At 37.0% G+C, this 12,788-nt stretch overlaps 1 protein-coding gene across 17 annotated transcripts in view; it reads right to left on the reverse strand.

The window, feature by feature from the left end:
* The window catches only part of CNTN4 (contactin 4), a 909,482-nt gene that overhangs the window by 75,063 nt on the left and 821,631 nt on the right, over window positions 1-12,788 (reverse strand). The window lies entirely within an intron of this gene.

Consider the following 12,788-nt stretch of genomic DNA (forward strand, 5'->3'; position numbering starts at 1 on the left):
GGTATTAGAGTCAGAGGGATGGGTGTTCAAATTCCTGTTCGGTTAGCTCCAGCTGTGTGGTCAGAGGCAATCTGCTTAACTTTCTAAGTTTTAGTTTCCTCATCTATAAAATTGAGCTAACAATACCAATTGGGTAAGTTGTTAGTAAGAATTAGGTAAGATAAGATCAGTGAGATTTCTAGCACATTTCCTGGTATTTATTAGGTAGTAGTTTTGTTGTTGCTATTTTTTCATCTTTAAAACTGTGTCCTCTTATTTAGTTATTTGTGCACTATGGGGAAAATTGGACAACATTCTCTGGACATAGTTTCTCTTAATATAGTAATTAAATCAGTCTACTTTTTACACTCCAACTATTACGTCTGACAATCTGAGCTCAATACACAAATTAACTGAGTCCTCCCCAAATAAGTACATAAGATGCATACAAGGAGGTCCTTTGCTCATTCACACCATAATACACATATAACAGTTGCTCAATAAAGACCATGTGATACCCTGTTAGCCCAAGAGCAGATGTACTGATAAAAATAGCATGGTGATTAAATCCTAATTCCCTTAATAAACACAAAAATAATTTTAGAGGAGTTAATCATATTCTTATTTATAAAATAATTCTCTGGAAATTGTAAAATGTTGGCATATGAAAACCTAGTAAGGAAGGTGACATTTGTGTTTTGTAAATGGAGTGATTTTCTGTGAGGTAATATAGGTTTGGGGTATATTAAATACTAAGAGGTGAACTGACTCTTTCAAAGCACAAAGACCTTTTAATAGTTTATATTATTTAAAGTGGTATTGTAATTTCCAAAATGTAAAGCCATTACCTGTATCATACTGTTTAATACCAACAGGATATGAATAAGGAAACAAGTAATGGGTTTGTCATCAGATGACCGCTATTAGCCTTGACTCTGATACTTGCTATGACCTGGCCTAATTACTTATGCCCTAAGGCAGGATTTCTCAGCCTTGGCACTACTGACATTTTGCACCATATAATTCTTGTCATGTGAGGGTATTTAGCAGCATCTTTGTCCCTTGCACACTGGATTCCATTAATTCTGCCTCTCTTCCCAAGTTGTGACAATCAAAAATATCTCCAAATATGGCCAAATGTTCCCTGGTGGCAAAATCATCCACAGTAGAGAGCTACTGGTCTACATCAGTTTTTATTCTTTTAATCTCACTGATGATTATCTTCTACATTGAGATAAGACAGGTGAAAGGTTCTTTTAATTGTAAAGTGCTGTATAAATGTTTTTCTTATTTACCACTGTCATTCCCATTCCTGTATCTTTAATGATGGTATATACATTGCACAAAAGGCACTCAACATATTGTTGCTACTCTGCTGTGGAACCCAGCTAGCTCTACACAATCTCCCTCAAGGCTCTCTTTGCCCCTTACCCTCAAAGCTTCCTTATCCAATTTCCTTTAAGCTTTGTGAAATGACAGGGTAATTTTACAAACTGTTGTACTACTGATTTTTAAGATTTCAGTGCCTGCCATTGGTTAAGTGTTTTAATCTTCCCATTTTTTTTTTTAACAAAGAGATAAGAGCTAGGGCTCCAAGCCTCGAATTTCAGACAATAGAAAAGGTGAGTGAGGAAGATAATCTGTAAAAGTTTTAGCAGCTGTCATTAAATTACATCACATTGCTGTTTATTTTTCCTAGGTACAATCCAATGTTATACATGGAGCTTTGTGAAATCCAACCAATTTCTTTTCCAAACAATATAATGAACTGATTAAGAACATAAACTCTGGGGGGTGCCTGGGGGCTCAGTTGTTTGGGTGTCCAACTCTTGGTTTTAGCTCAGGTCATGATCTCAGGGTTGTGAGACTGAGCCCTCCGTTAGGCTCCACACTTGGCATGGAATCTGTCTACCTCTCTGTCTGCACCTCCCCTTGCTGATATGCTCTCTCTCTCTCTCAAATAAATAAATGAATCTTAAAAAAAAAAAACAAACTCTGGAACTATACTATCTAGCCACAAATCAGACTTGTGCCACTTATAACCTGTGTGAGTAATATCTTTGCATGTAAATTTCCTTATTTGAGATAATGGAATAATAAAAGTAACTATATCTCACAAGGTATTGTAAAGATATGTACTGCTGAGACCAGTGCCTAGCACATGAAAATCACAATATAAGTGCATTAGCCAAATATTCTATTAACTAAAGTTCTGTATCCTCCTAAATCTATTATTTTAGATATTAATAAAAGACTCTCTTAAGGTTAAGACTACTACCAAGTAGTTTTGCCCGTCTGAAATCCTATTACACATTATTATGCTTAATGAAGCATATGGGTAACATTAAGTAGTTATAGAAGCAGGATGAAAAATTGGACTCATTTATTCATAGCTACTAAACACCTCCTGTATACCAGGCTTACACAAAACAGAACGACCTTAGATAATTACATACCTAGAAATGACGTCAATGTGTTATGTATCATACATAATGCATACATTTCTATAAATGCATATTAGAAAGGGCATTACTTTTGCCTGTGGGGAGTCTATTTCTCATGCTATTCCTAGAATAAAGAAAGGCAAGGACCAAGACCTGGCCAATCAGGAGATTCGATTCCCCTGTCTGCAGTGATTGGTTTAGGGGTAGGCATGCTACCAAAACCAGGAACTATTTGAGGAAACAATCTCTTTCTATTTATTATCACATTTGGAGATGGAAATCTAGAACTGCTAGCAGTTGTCGTACTTGCCATAGAAAGCATGTCTTAAAGAAACTAATCAAAAATAAGCAGAGCCCAGGAGACAGAAGAGAACTATGATCTCTTTGAGCCTGTTTCTGTCCATGGCTAAGCCAGCAGTCTCCTTTGGATGCCTCAGTTACATAAGGCAATGATTTAAGATATTAGAGATTTAGTTTTAATCTCTTGGAACTGGAAGAGCCCAATATTTTAGAGAAATTAGTGAACATGGGATGCCTGGGTGGCTCAGCGGTTGAGTGTCTGCCACTGACTCAGGGAGTGATTCCAGGGTCTGGGATCGAGTCCTGCATCGGGCTCCTGCAGAGAGCCTGCTTCTCCCTCTGCCTGTGTCTCTGCCTCTCTCTCTCTCATGAATAAATCTTAAAAAAAATCTTAAAAAAAAAAAGAAAGAAAGAAATTAGTGAACTTGTTCAGGAGATAGAGGTAGTGAAAGTGGACAGGAGACATGAGTCCTCCACATAATTCTTTGATGGCTACCTCTAAAGAACTCAAAAGACTGATTAACTCAATTACAGAGGAATGACTATGGATTTATGGGTCTGAAAAAGTGACCTGATCTTCCTTTATACACAGCTGTGCCGTATACTTTTGGCTATTTATTTCTATTGATTAAAGGCCAAGTTTACAATGACTTGTTGCTTTGAATTTATGGGATTTTTGTAGGTGAGGAATTTATCCTTGGGGTGCTAATTTTGTAGGTGAGTATTTATCCTTGGGGTGCTAATTTTGACTAACTCAAGGAACTTTTGAAATGTAACTCAACACTATTATTTAGATACTTGCTTCCTTTCATTTTGGAGTCAGTCCCAACTTAGAAAAAGTTGTTCAACCAATATTTCTACATTCACTTTTTCCCATGAACCTAGTACCTGAATCCCATGGAAGTATACTTGTATTTTCACATTTGTTTCTTAATGAGATTTCAAAGTTTCCATTTCATTTTAGTTTTTCTGTTTCAGACTGTTGACTGACCTGTAGCTATTAGCTTGATATTGAACTTTGAGCTCCTTCTAATACTCATGAATAGTGATAGAGTTAGATAAAAGGAATTGAAAATGTAAATCTGTTCTTGGCTTAGAATAGGTTAGCTCTGACCTACCTGTAGGCTCTTTTTAAATCATTGATATTATCAGAGAAGAGTCAAAAATGATAAAGCAGCAAGTAGTAAAAATAAAGGTGTGACATAGGACTTAATTTCTCCCACATGAAAAAAAGGTCATCTAATTCACAACATAGTAAATTGCCCATTGCATAGAGAAGCAGTTATTCCTCCATTTCATTTAGAGATTTCAGATCCATAGAGGATAGGAACCTATCTGGAATTATGAGATAAATTGAATCTTTCTTTCTTAATATGAGGCTCTGGGTTATAGCCATTGAAGAGCTGACCTTGTCAGTCCTATTAATCAAAACCAGTCTGGGGACACTGGACCTTTAAAAATGCTGATCTTTCTTCTTTGGGGGCTTTAGGAACAGATGACAAAAGCTGCCAACTCCACAATATTCTATCACCTTAAAGAGAAGGGTTATCCCCAAATAGTGACCTATGATTCTGTGAGCAGTTCTGCTTGGAAGCCCAACTACAGGTGACAGAAGTAGTGCATCCTCACCTGTCTGGAAACACTTCCCTTGTAAGTAAGACTCTATGGAGTACACCTTAGAAACCATCCTTAGAAACCAGTACACTTTTTTAAAAAAAGATTTTATTTATTTATTCATGAGACAGACAGAGAGAGAGAGAGAGGCAGAGACACAGGCAGAGGGAGAAACAAGCTCCATGAAAGGAGCCCGACATGGGACTCGATCCTGAGATTCCAGGATCATGCCCTGGGCTGAAAGAGGTGCTAAACCTCTGAGCCACCCAGGCTGCCTAGAAACCAGTACACTTTTAAACCACCTTTAATAGTGTTAGATCAGGGACAACATAAATCACTTTAAAAACCTCAAAGGGTCCTAACAGGCTTCTCCTTTCTCTTATACCTGAGGAGTTCCAGAAAACATGCTTGCCATTTAACAGCCTGAACATGAAAGCATAGATTTATGTATTACAAAAGAGGTTAACACTCCTGGAGGCCTAAAATATATTCTAAAACTTCAGACATGGTTAATCTAAGTACTGCTACTTCTCAACTCAAGCACACTGGCAGCATGGTACAGATGTCACAGGACTCGTGACCCCAGAGGCAACCAGTGATGTACTAGAATGAGGGCAATTAAGTCAGACATCCCCAAACCAGGGGTCACTCTACCTTATGAGATAGTATACAAGGTGAGGCACGTGTTAACCAGACCCTTATAAAATCAGAGGAAGGACTGCCTAGCTACAAATGTGTACACTTTATTCTGCATTGAGTTGTCTTCTAATGCAAATAATTGGAAGATTTCATGTAAAAACTCATTCCTGGCTAGTTGTGACAAATGGGAAAATAGGATAGTATCATAACACAGCCCTGTAGGGCACCAATGAGCTGGAGAGGAGAAGCAATACCTCCTTTAAGCAGCCAGTAGACTTTCTAGCTCCTACCCTGGCTCCAAGAGCTCATCAATGTCTCTACCCTATTCCTGTGGGCTTTTGAGATCATTTTAGATGGTTTTTAACCATTAATCTGTGCTGAGTAAATGGAACACGGCTTCTTGGTAGCCTTTAGGCTATGGGCCACAGTTTCCTTCCTCCTGGATTCTCCCCACCTCAGACATACCTCACCAAGAGACCAAAGCAATGGAATAGGAAGGGGAACAGGAACTAGGGAACAGCCCTAGTTTTCTAAGGCTGCCGTAACAAGGTGCCACAAACTGGATAGCTTAAAACAGCAAGAATTTATTATTCAGTAGTTCTGGAGACTAGAAATCTGAAGTCAAAGCGCTGGAAGAATTCGTTGTTTTTGGAGTCTTAGAGGGAGAATGTTTCTTTGCCTTTCTCTTAACTTCTGGTAACAATCATTGGTCCTTGGTTTATAGATATCTCTTGGTTTATAGATACATCACTTGAATTCTTGTTTCTATCATCACATAGTGTTTTTCCTATGTGTCTACTGACATTGTCTTCCCTCTGTGCACATGTCTTTATCCAAGTTTCCCTCTTCTTAGAAGGACACCAGTAACTGAATTAGGGCCCACCTGAATCTAGTTTGACTTCATCCGAACTCAATTACAAGTCTCATGATTGTTGTTCTGGGTTGATCTAGCAGCTTCAAAGACTACTTTCCAGTCCTTAGAGGATGGGGAAGGGACATAATGCAGAGGAATGGGTCTGATTCCACAGGCCTGGCACCATTGATGATGCTCATCAATAACCTTTCCTTCTTCGTGGGGCCAGGTCCTGTGTTCCAAAAGAATTTACATTTTAAAAAACTGGAAATTATTGCTCTTTAGGTGGTATATTAACAATCAAATGTGGAGTATGAAGGAATGTTCTGGTGTGGTAATGGATAATGTATTAAACTATAAAAAGTCTTGGGATGCCTGTGTGGCTCAATGGTTGAGCTTCTGCCTTTGGCTCAAGGTGCAATCTCGGGATCTGGGATTGAGTCCTACATCGAGCTCCTTGCCGGGAGTCTGCTTCTCCCTCTGCCTGTGTCTCTGCCTCTCTCTCTTTCTCTTTCTGTGTCACTCATGAATAAATAAATAAAATCTTTAAAAATAATAAGAATAAAGTATAAAAAGTCCAACAGGAAAACAAAATTAGGGCCTACTTGCAATTTTTTTTCTTTCTAATTTTTTGGATTAAAGTAGATCTTCCATTCAATCCTTTCTTGGCTGTCATTACTGTGGCCAATTAATATTTATTTTGATATTAATATTATAGCCAAAATTAGATAGAGGAGGCCTATACCAAAATGGCAACATACAGTTTTCTAAGTACTTCTTTATGGAAGCCGAAGCTGAGAAAGGCAGTGTCTTTACTTGTCCTTCAGGCAATAGCAATACAACAGTCTTAGAATACAACACCCATGAAATAGTCAAAATTTTGAAGGAGTGGAGAAGTAGCAATGAAGAGACAAAGACTTGTATATTCAACCTATCAACTTCAGTAAGCCTGTGACCAATAGAGGCATAGACATTTAGACTTGGTAGAGCTATTCCTGGCTTTGTGCCAGTTGAGAACTAAGAAAAGCCTAGAAGAGGAACTGGCATTGTGCTGTAAGCAATGGCAAAAAACAAAACAAAACAAAACAAACACCAAAACTCTGCTCTTAAGGAAAAACAAACAAACCAACCAACCAAACACTTGCTTTGGTTTGAATTTGGTTATTTACTTAACCAAATTCAAAGTCATTTTTGCTTTGGTAATTGTTAACTATATGTGTCAGCTTGACTGAGCTAAGGGATGTTCAAATAGCTGGTAAAAAATTATTTCTCTGAGTCTTGAAGGTGTTGCTGAAAGAGCTTAGCATTGGAGTTGGTAGACTAAGTAAAGAAGATTGCCCTCACCAATGCTGATGAATATCATCCAGTCCTGTGAGGGCTTGCAGAGAGTGAAAAGAAGGAAGGGTGAATTTGCTTTCTCTGAACTAGGATACCCATCTTCTCTGGCTTTGGATGGTAGCGTCCCTGGTTCTTGGACCTTTGCACTCAGGTTAGGAGTTACACTCATCTACTCCGCTGGTTTACACACCCTGGGAATTGCTCTAAATCATACCACTGGCTTTCCTAGATCTTCAGCTTGCAGACAGCACATCATGGGACTTCTGGGCCTCTACAGTCATATGAGTATTCATATAATAAATATTTTCTTATATATTCTGTTGGTTCTTTCTCAGGAGAACCCTGGCCAATATAGTTTTTAACTGTGATTTGCCTGAGTTTACATATTGAAATTTAAAAGATACATGGAAATTCTCAGCCTAATTGGAGAGATGGGATTATCCTGATTTATAGAAAGAAAGAATTGCTTTGTGGTAATGTGCAGTTTATAAAGAGTCAATTGAGAGCATTAAAAGATGGCTTTTCTGACCATCTTGAGAAAAGATGATGTTTCCGATTACAAATTTAAATGAAGGTCAGTGGGAAGATACTTACTTCAAGGGCAGTTTCAGGCCAACCTGTCATTGATCTTTCTGTATAGTGTCTGCGGCAGCAATAGACATTGCTATTGACCAGACACCTTGGTGACAAAGTTCCCTTAGAGATAATTTGCTTTCTGTCGTAAGATTTGAGTTTAATAAACCACTGAACAACCTGTGTATTTCAGTCTGCTTGAAGAACAACCAGCAGTTCAGAGCCTATTGCCCTTGCCTCCAGCACTGTTCAAAAGAGAAAATAACTTGTGTTTGCTTAACCTGGTTTGATCCAAGTCTAACTTCCTCTGAACAATAGTTTTAAAAGCTCTGTAAAATAACCTGGAAGGGACTATCCTCTCAGGTACAGATGAGTATTTAGATCGCAGAGTTAAAATACCGGGGTTAATTATAACTACTCTTCTTGACACAATGCATGGATAAGTGTAGGAAATAGTTTTCTTGGGCAGATGTAACTTTGAGGTTTTATTTATTGACATTGTAAGCAAAAAAACACCAAAAACATGTTTTGGGAAGAAAGAAATAAAGGACATGTTTGTCTAAAATTTGTTTCTTAAATTGCTACCTTTAATTTATGCAGGATCTCTGTGTCTCCATTAATACAAGATTTAGGATTCCTTTCTTCCAGAAATTTATGACCTGAGATAATTTCAATATAAATCTATGGGGCATTTTGAAGATGAATGGGGTAGGGACAGGAAAGCAATACCATATTTTACTCTCTACATCTCTATGTTTTGATCAAGGCATCATAATAAGTAATATTACTTGTGTAATGAGAAAAATCTTATTATTAAACTCCAAGGTACTCAAAATATTTTATATAACAACATCATAGGACACTAGAATAGCTAGTAAAAGAATAATTCAATAGCAAAGTTAAACTGTTTTTAGAAATAATTGGAAATGAAGAAGCAGAGATGGACCAGTAGACCTAAAGACCTGGAGGGATGGCTATAAATACTCAAAGCTGAGTGTTGGGCATGGCAAGGTGCTGAGGAAGTTTATCAAGCACCTAAAATATACTATTGGGTGCTCTCGGATGCTTGCACTTGTTATCACATTTAAGCCATACAGCAATCTCGAGAAGCATTATTATCCCAATTTTTCAGATGAGAAAAATGAAATCTGGAAAGTAAATTAAAATGTCCGAGGGCAATGTGGTCAATAAAGAATGAAGTTTCAAAGTTAGATCTCACTACAAAGTCTGCACTCTTTCTACCATGCCATCCTGTGGTGTTGAAGGATATAAGAAAGAAAGAAAACAAGAAGCAAAGCCCATTAAACCCACATTTAAGAGGTTTTCCTTAAATTTGCCATTAGATCTTTGGTTATGATACTTTTTTTTTTTTTTGCTTTCTAATTAAGCTTGTCAAAATAGCTTTTTCCAATATTGAGAAATATGTGAACACAATTTCTTAAGACAGAAGCAAAAGTAAAGAATGTGTAAAAGTGAGTTGAAGTTGTAATCATAGAAGGTTCCCTTATCCCTAACTAAAATGCCTGGAAGATAATAATTAATTAGAAAAGGAGGCCCACTATATAGATTATGTAACTTGGTAAGCAGAGGAGGTTTCTATAACACAAATAGCAATACTGGCCATGCTAGAAAAACATATAATTTTATTATGTATCAAACTCTCAACGCTTTAGGAATTGCAAGATCATGGTTTGTTTGCTTGAACCCCTCACCCCAGAACTTTATAAAATTTCTAAGTAAGGAAATCAAAGTGGAATCTCCTACCTCCTGTACATCATTGATAGCACACCATTGTCAGGGTCCAGCTAAAATTCTCAAAGACCCTCCCTGCCATGAACAGCAACTACACTTAGTATTTCTGGCTTTGTCAGAAGCATAGAAACTCAGGATCATGAAACTTCTCAGTTAATACAAGATTTTCCAAACTCCCTGGTATGCTTCTAATTTCTGCCATATTCATGTAGATACTTGTATCCTTGCTCTAATATTTGTTAGACACATGACTTTGGAATGTCTCTTAAACTCTCTGAACTCCAGTTTGCAATCTCTAAAATGAAGGTCATAATAATAATAATACATCTATTTCATAGGTTTTGTTGAGAAAGTTACACGTGAAAATACCTGTGAAGCATTTATAACTGTGGTGGCACATAGCAAGCACATAATAAATATTGGGCATAGTGATCATTTTTATTATTTTCTTCATCATCATTTTTAATAGGCATTATTTTTTAAAAAAGATTGTATTTATTTATTCATGAGAGACAGAGAGAGAGAAAGAGAGAGAGAGGCAGAGACATAGGCAGAGGGAGAAGCAGGCTCCTCACAAGGAGCCCAATGCAGGACTCGATCCCAGGATCTGGGATCACGCCCTGAGTCGAAGGCAGATGTCCAACTGCTGAGCCACCCAGGCGTCCCTGTTTTCTTCATCCTTATCATCATTATAGTCATGGTATTCTCTTTAAGTGATTCATAGTTTAAAATTAAAATAACATCATATTGCTACTATAAAGAAAACATCATATTGATACTATAGATAGAAATCAGTATCACTTGCCATAGATGCCAACCATAGAAGTAAATATGATAGAAACATACATAACATACTACTTTCTAGTTGGGTGTGGTTATTTGCTGGGATATTGAGCCAATAGCCTGCTTTTACTTTGGTAAAGAGGTATTACCCACGGTTTCAAATGTGTTCAGACATACTAGGACCAAACTGACTCTCCCCTTGATCTACTCAGAAGCAGTGAAAAAGACCTATGTGATTCACTACCATTTAATGTCTGTCTACTGTGTGCTAAGATTATCTGAGTATTTACAGAGGTACAAGTCTTCTACTTTGTGAAACACAAAGCTATTTCAACCACGTTCCCAAGATAAAGTTCCTTTATAACATTACAACAATGTGGGCCATCAAACTGTTTTGGGCAGCTCCCATTACTGCAAATTCATGACATTTTGAAGTTGTCAGATCTACTCACATGGCATTTATCATATACTGCCAATATCCCATTGTCCCAAATATCCAAAGAATTTCCAGACGTCAGGCCCCAAGTCTTACACTTTTTTGTTGCCTTATCATTTCATATAGTCCTTTATATACAAAGAGGCACACAGTAAATATATTGCTTATTGGGTGAAAATTTACTTAGTCTTGACAATTTTAGAGACACTGGTGGATATCTCTCGGGGTAAAGACCCTGATTTCTAACCTTTTCTGGTGGGTGGATGGAAGTCAGAGATCTCTTTAAGACTCAGAAGCAAATTATAACATTACCTCCCCGCAAACGCAACTATGCATATTGTTTTTGAAAGTTTACAGTTCTCCTAAAGCACCTCTAAGTCAGAAAACTGTAAAGAGAAGCCACTGTCCTGGAGTCAACATAGATATCACCTTCATTGATTCATGAAGGTGTGTAAGCTGTAATTACTGTTTTTATAAGCTCAAGAAAAGGATTCTATGTGCTTAAGTTAATACTTGAGGGGTGGTACTGTTTTCCTGTGGGGATTATTTGTATGTGCTTTGTATCTTCAGGTCTGTTTTATACAGGAGAACATTTCCTGGATGAAACCGAATCCTTGTAGCAATCCACTCTTGTCTCAACAAATACACAACCAAGTGTCATGTGAAAAATGTCGACAGGGACCTGGTTGTTGTACTATTTTTTCCCCCTATGTGAAAAAGAAAGCTATTTCTTTTCAAGGAACAGTCTTTTTTCTTTTCAGACAAACCATCTAAAAAGAACTATAAAGTCACACAGGTAATGGGTTTCAATAAATAATTCTCATGATGACAGAACATTTAAGGAATTGATATATGTGTCCTCTCCTATTTAATAGCCAAAATCTGCAAGGACCTTTTCCTAATTCCAAGGGGAAGTCAATGACAGAAAAAGTGAACGGCTTAAGAAAGGAGCAGAAAGCTCTTATAATTAAAGGTGTCTTGGTCGAGGGGCAGAACATAGTAATTTAGATATGCCAGTGATAAGGAAAGTTTGATAAAGATGGGGGGGTGTTGAAAGAACATAGGACTGTGAATATGACCTACTTAGATTAGAAAAAAAAGAACAGGATAATATCTGAGCATATTTGTCCTGTACATGGATAAAATAGTTTCTGGCAAATCCTTCTCTAATAATCAGCATACCACATTTCCTGGAAAATCGAGTAAAAGAGGCTTTTGTGTAAATGTTAAACTCAAAAGAATGATGAAAAGAATATAGTAATCCCGAAAATACTGATAATTTCAAGCAACAAACCAAATGTGCTGTAATTATTTTCAAATAATTCACAGTAGTGAATTATTCAAATTGGAGATCTCATCACTTAAAGAATTAAATTGGCTAATATTATCCCCAACAAAGCACGCTTTGTTGCTTTGTCAATGCATCCAATATCTCAGGCCAAGTGATGCAGAATTGTTAGGCATGTTTGCATTGGGTTAGACTCTTAAAGACAGACAAGGACCTTATTAGAAGCTTTCTTTTAAGTGTTGTGCTGGAAATGAGTGAACTTGTGTGTGTCTGGGGTGGGGATTTAGATACAAAAATAAGACACAGAGAAGATTATGAACGCTCACAATTTTCAGCAATCTATGAGAAAACTGATGCTAATAGCAAATTCACTTTCTTAAAATGAAGTAACCTTAGTAATGAGTGATTTAGGGATATTCTCTTTGTAGTGGTCGAAGAGCAGAAAGAAACAAAGTTGAAAAGAATATAAAACATCAGGAGGTCTGTATAATTAATCAGCAGTCCTATAAAGTATGCCATAAATTAGAGCTACAATTATACCACTGTGCTTGGAAAATAGGAAACTGGACTTTTTATATAACCATTCAGGTTTATTTTTTAATATCTATCTCTAGCATCATGTAAAGTGCACTTTAGGAAATGTGGCTAAGAGAGTTAATGCTTTCATTGCTGCTATTTACAACCTAATTTGCAAGTTTTTACAGCATCTTAATAGTCACATTGCAGTTAAGAAAGAAATATCTTGCCATTCTTGAAGTTCCTTGTCAAGAAAGAAAACTTTAAAAAGTC

The sequence above is a fragment of the Vulpes vulpes genome, chromosome 9 (assembly GCF_048418805.1).
Source record: "Vulpes vulpes isolate BD-2025 chromosome 9, VulVul3, whole genome shotgun sequence".
Lineage (NCBI taxonomy): Eukaryota > Metazoa > Chordata > Mammalia > Carnivora > Canidae > Vulpes > Vulpes vulpes.